At 36.9% G+C, this 6,462-nt stretch overlaps 1 pseudogene; it reads left to right on the plus strand.

Moving 5' to 3' along the window:
• Positions 1–2,798: 2,798 nt before the first annotated feature.
• On the plus strand, positions 2,799–6,216 carry LOC133717413 (subtilisin-like protease SBT4.10; annotated as a pseudogene).
• Positions 6,217–6,462: the final 246 nt, after the last annotated feature.

The following is a 6,462-nucleotide window of genomic DNA, read 5'->3' on the forward strand; positions in this document are numbered from 1 at the left end:
GGTACCTAAGGTAAAACCTTGTATGCTAGATAGGTTATTTAGATAGGTTTCATTTGAGACAGAAAAGAAGTGCCGTAAATTGAACATTTAAAATTGGATTTCTAACCCTATGCGAACTGAGATGAGATATTGGAGGATATCAAAGAGTTTTCGGCAGTTAGGATAACTAAAGGCACGCATCCTTGATTAGGGTTTTGCTGTTATGCATGCTAAATCATGACAGGTTAAATGAGCAAAAGAAGAACCACGAGCTAAAATTAAAAAAGAAATTCATATTGAACTGGATGGGTAAATCCGTAAATCAATACATTCAAGGAGGATGACTACACAACCTTCGATCACCCGTTGGGTCACCATGTCACCTACTATTAATTGCTTTTTAGTGTTTATTTTCACACTCTGGGTCACGGGCACAGTTTTCAATAAGACCTGGGTCACCAGGGTGACCCAGTAAGTGACCTAGGGTGACACATGGCGACCCAGGGCACGAAATACATTATGCCCGTGACCCAGAGAGTGAAAATACATATAAAAAGCAGTAAATAGTAGGTGACCTGGTGACTCACGGGTGAACTTGCTCTTAGGGCTCAACCCCCCTTTTCCTTTTGGATGATAAGAAACTTAGAAAGTTACATAGAATATATGATTTCACACACTAGACTTTCATAAATTTATGCTGCGAATGACTTCATTTATTGATCTCCTCCAAATCCATATCTTTGTGGATTGACAATAGAGTGCAACCATATATTTCTGAATTTACTGATCGGGCACATAGAGCGACAATTATGGGTATTTTCGTTTCAATTATTATTATTATTTTTTAAAATTTTGATAAATTTGTAAAAAATAAATAAATGAGGGTAAAGCTAGCCAAGTAGCCAACGCACTACTAAGTTGCAAAGTGTGAAGAATTTGCGTGCGCTAATGAAATGACCCTTCTCAGTTCTCATCCCATTTGTGTGCCTTAGCAGCTTTATATCCCAAGACCAAACCTTGTTTGAGACAAAAAGAAAAAAGGGATTTTATCAATTTACTCCATTTCTAGAGATTTTTTTTCCATTTACCCCATTAAGTTTTTTTAATTCCTCCTTACCCAAAAACACTCTAAGGAAGTCTTCCTTAATAGCCAATTAAGTTTTTTTTGTTTTGGTTTTTTTTTTTAGACTATTTTATCCTCACCTTTGTTACTTAGAGAGAGAGTCTCTAAGAGTATAAGTACGTGGAGTTGCGAAACATAGAGAAAATGAGGTGAAGATAGAGCAAATTGGAGTTCTCGACATAAAGACAAGATTGTCAGCGTGATCAACTGTGGTCAACGCAACAAAGAAAAGAAAGCAAAATTATAATAATGAAAATTGTGTCAGCATTATTTGGTGTAATTGCCTAGCTTAATTAACCTAATCATTGATTAATAAATAGAAGCATGCACGTGCAGATTGGTTTAATTAGTGAGGCACCAATCCAAGCTTGACACATGGCATATATACATCCCATTAACCTTGACCACATATTTTTCACGCTGATCCTAATTGAGTTTCTACGTCCCTTGATCCGGAGTAGGAATATTATTTAGGGAGAATTCCACAAATGGTCACTCAACTATGACTCATTCGACACTTTGGTCACTGAAGTTTCAAATATATCACTTTGGTCACTCAACTATTACACTGTCAATCACTTAAGTCACCCAAAGAGTATTTTTTATATTTTTTTTAATGAAAAAAATTAACAAAGTGACTTAAGTGATTGACAATGTAATAGTTGAGTGACCAAAGTGATATATTTGAAACTTCAGTGACCAAAGTGTCGAATGAGTCATAGTTGAGTGACCATTTGTGAAATTTTCCCTATTATTTAAGAAATGTATTGACCCATGAGCTTTGAAAAACTTTGGGCACTGTTCTCGATGCTATTATGAATTGAACGACCACTGTTGGAACATATTTGTGTAATTAAATTTGGTTAGGAGGATACTCTAATGTCGTAATTTCTATTTATTTATTAGTTTCTAGTATCTTAATCTTTAGTTGCAATTTTAATTTTCAATTGTCAATTTTATTTTTCACAATCAAAATTAATTTTCACAAACCACTTTCATTGTCCATACCACTAGGTTGTGAGTTTCCACATTCACTTGTGGTTCTCTTAGCCATTGTAGACTTGGTTGTTCTAAGCCGGGCATGTAAATAGCTTAGTGCTATTTTTTCAGTTTTTGTTTATTAGATTGTTAGTGACTTAGTAATCGGTATAATCAAGAATTGGAATTAGCTTTTCAATCCCCAATAATTTTAGGTTTAATATTTTTCAATTTTTTGATGACTGTGCTTCTATACCTTCATTGTGCGTAAGTTGCATTTAAACACCAAATCACATAGTTACACCTATACGAGCTCTTGTCCTTCTTTTTTTAAGTAAATCATATATTTTCCAAACCCTAGCTATTATGTATAAAACCTATTAACTTTCAGCAAATGCAAATTTCTCTCCACCCGAGTTGTTCTCTTTTGAAATTCAATCTTTGTTATATGTGGATAGGAAATGGTAAGCTATCCCAAAGTTTTGTTCAACACTTTCGCATTAACAACCGCTTTTGGGTTTATCCTATTACTATTGACATCCACAATATTTATCATTGTTTTGAAATCATTACACGCGTCTAGAATTGTAAAAGAGGCTAGTTTACTTACCTTAATTATCTTTGCTCGACCAATTCCTGCTATAAATACATGTTGACGTTCTTGGATGAGAGTATTGCCCTTTATAGGCTCTAGTAGCACCATACATATAGTAATATTATGGCTCTTTGATGGTTTCTGCCTCTCTGCCTCATTGGCAGTATTCTACTTCTTGTTGATGCTACTCACTCAGCTGCTTGGGATGCCCGAAAGGTATATCTTCCAATTCTATTTTTTTATTCAGCCAAATTAACTTACATTAGCTTTTACATTTGATATGTAAAGTTTCGATCAGATCACTTTGTGTCGATCTTCCAAAGCTTTGTATCACTTAAAGTCAATTGATCTTGCAATTGGATGCAGGCGTATATAGTGTATATGGGCGACAAGCCAAAGAACGGGGTTCCGGTAACACCAGATCTTCATGTGAATATTCTACGAGACGTAGTTGACAGCAACACTAATAATAATATTTTACATGAAACTCTGCTTCTTCACAGTTACAAGAGAAGTTTCCATGGATTTGCTGCAATGCTCACAGAACAAGAAGCACAAAAACTGGCTGGTACTTCTGCAACCCTATCTTTGCCTTGAATAAATATTACCAGTACTCATTCTGGAATGGATGGCGTAGTGTACGTATGTATAAATATTATAATTTTTATATGTATAATATATGATCGAATGTATGTATACAGAAATGGATGGTGTAGTGTCTGTCTTCCCAAGCAAAAAGAAGAGCGTCAAAACAACAAAGTCATGGAACTTCCTTGGGTTTCCAGAAACAGTTAAGAGAAGCCCCCTTGAAAAAGATATCATCGTTGGTGTGATTGACACTGGAATTTGGCCAGAGTCGCACAGCTTTAGTGATGTTGGATTCGGTCCTCCACCCAAGAAATGGAAAGGCATATGTCAAAGCAATGGCAACTTTACTTGTAACAAGTATGCTAACGCGCGAATTGATCTATATAAGATAATCATCGTACCTAACATGGTTGTAAATAAATGACTCGTTGTGCTAATATGCATATAATTATCTTGACAGTAAAATCATCGGAGCACGGTATTACCATCATTCTGGATCCTTTGAAGAAGGAGAATTTGAGTCTCCAAGAGACTCAAAGGGTCATGGAACCCACACTGCATCAACAGCAGCTGGGAACATCGTGAGAGAAGCGAGCCTAAATGGTTTAGGGTTGGGAACAGCAAGAGGAGGGGTGCCATCAGCACATATTGCAGTGTACAAAGCATGTTGGGAAGATGGCTGTGATGACGCTGACGTTCTAGCAGCATTTGATGATGCTGTTTCTGACGGTGTTGACATTCTCTCTGCTTCTGCCGGGAACCAGATTCCACATGATTATTTGGAGGATGGATTTGCAATTGGGTCATTTCACGCTACCATAAATGGGATATTGGTTTCGATGTCCGCTGGTAACGAAGGTCCGAAAAAAAAAACTGTGGGAAATTATGCACCATGGCAACTCTCTGTGGGTGCTGTCAACATAAACCGCCAATTCATCACCAAGGTTCAATTGGGTAATGGTAAAATCTATGAGGTAAGTAATTAAATATAGTTTTGCAACTGCTACTCACAATTAATTAGTACTTCTCTACATTTCTAACTTGTAACTTTTGTTTGTGATTACCTGTCAGGGACTTTTACCAAACTCATATGACCTCCAGGGTAAATTCTATGATTTAATTTATGGTGGAGACGCACCCAATACAAAGCCAGGTGGTAATAGGATGTCCAGGTATATCTTTCAATTAGGACTTCATCCATTAAAGAGTACTTATTAAGCTCAGGAAAATACTTTTTACTCAAAAAAAAAAAAAACTTAGGTAAATTTTTTTTTTAAACTTCATTGGCTTCCCTAAAAAAAATAGAAAATAAAAAAACTTCATTGGTTATTGTTGTTCAATATGTTGAAGCTGACCCTAATTATCATCCACACATCATGCAGACTTTATATCATCAAAATGTGACAATTAGCAAAACTACATATGGTGTATCCTATTTGATATTTGATGTTACTAAATTAATCACAGATATTGCAAGAAAGATAGCTTAGAAGAAGATTTGGTCAAAGGTAAAATTGTGCTTTGTGATAGAGGCCCCGATAGATTGAGGATGGCGATTGGGATGGGTCTGGGGCCTTACAGGCTAATGCAACTGGAATTATTCTAACGGGCGTTAAAGTTGCTGAGGAAATTGTTGACCCTATTCCTCGTCCTGCATCTCACGTCGGATTGGAAGAAAATAGCAATATTTACATGTACATAAACAAAACAAGGTAATTAAGAAACTAAGAAGAAGCTTAATTAACCGTGGATATATATTACAATATGCATATTAATTAATCTTGATTTTTATAGGAACCCAACTGCAACTATTTGGAAAAGTGAAGAGATTAATGATGTATTGGCTCCATATGTGCCCTCCTACTCATCAAGGGGTCCAAATCCGGTGAATCCCAACATTCTTAAGGTGACTAGCTTGATTCGATATAATGAAATCTTAATTGTGTATCTAAGCTCTAGCAAGAGGAATGATATTGCAGGTGATGAAGCAGAACATGTTTAACGGTTTTTATGGCCTTGCAGCCAGATTTAGTGGCTACAGGAACTGAGATTCTAGCAGCATATGATCAACCAATTGGTGATGATGCTAACAATAGAGCTGAATACAATTTGGAGACTGGGACATCAATGGCGTGCCCCCATGCTACGGCCGTAGCTGCATACGTCAAATCATTTCACCCTGAATGGTCACCAGCTGCTATCAAATCGGCTCTCATGACTACCGGTTTGTCTGTCTAATGTGCAACAAATACTTTTCAATCTCTTGTGGGGATAGTAGTTTTATGTTGCTGAATGTTGGGCTAGTTCGGACCAGGAAAAAAAAAAACTAACCAATGTTGTGTATTTCCAATCTTTTGCAGCTACACCCATGACAAAACTAGCCCGCACGCTGAATTTGCATATGGAGCTGGCCTAATAAACCCTTCTAGAGCTCCATATCCTGGTTTGGTATACGATCTTGATGTAAAAGACTATGTAGATTTTTTGTGTTCACAAGGATATAATGACAAACTATTGGAACAAATAATCGGGGTCAAGGCTACCTCATGCTCGTCAAAATCTAATAATGAAACAGCTAATGACCTGAACTATCCTTCTTTTACTCTTTCCATCAAGGATCCAGAATTCGTTAATGGGGTCTTCCAAAGAACTGTGACTAATGTTGGATCGTTGAATTCCACATACAGAGCTAAAATAATGGCTCAATCGGGACTCAAAATCAATGTGGATCCGAGTGTGCTGTCGTTCACATCTCTTGGGCAGAAGAAATCTTTTGTTGTCACTGTAAAAGGGCCGATTGAGAAATCAAATATAGTCTCTGCGTCTCTAATATGGGATGATGGTGCTTTCCAAGTCAGGAGCCCCATCGTTGTCTATGTTGCAGTTTAGTTAAGAGGTGTGTGATGTATTATAATGTCAGCGAAAGTAAGAGCTTAATATTCAAAATGTTCAAGTCTATGGGGACAAATATAATATTTGGTCTATGGTCTATATCTTATTTGCTTTTTTTGAGAATAAGAATCCTTTATTGAAAATAACCAAGATTACATAATATGGGAATGACCGGTGGTGGACAAGAACTCCCCACTCTCCTCCCTAAAAACCGAACTAGTTACGGGTCCGTCATCCAGAATGACATCCATGAGCCAAAAGAGCCCAACCCTAACCACCTATTTCGCCCAACCTCACAGGCTACAGA

The sequence above is a fragment of the Rosa rugosa genome, chromosome 6, assembly GCF_958449725.1.
Source record: "Rosa rugosa chromosome 6, drRosRugo1.1, whole genome shotgun sequence".
Taxonomy (NCBI): Eukaryota; Viridiplantae; Streptophyta; class Magnoliopsida; order Rosales; family Rosaceae; genus Rosa; species Rosa rugosa.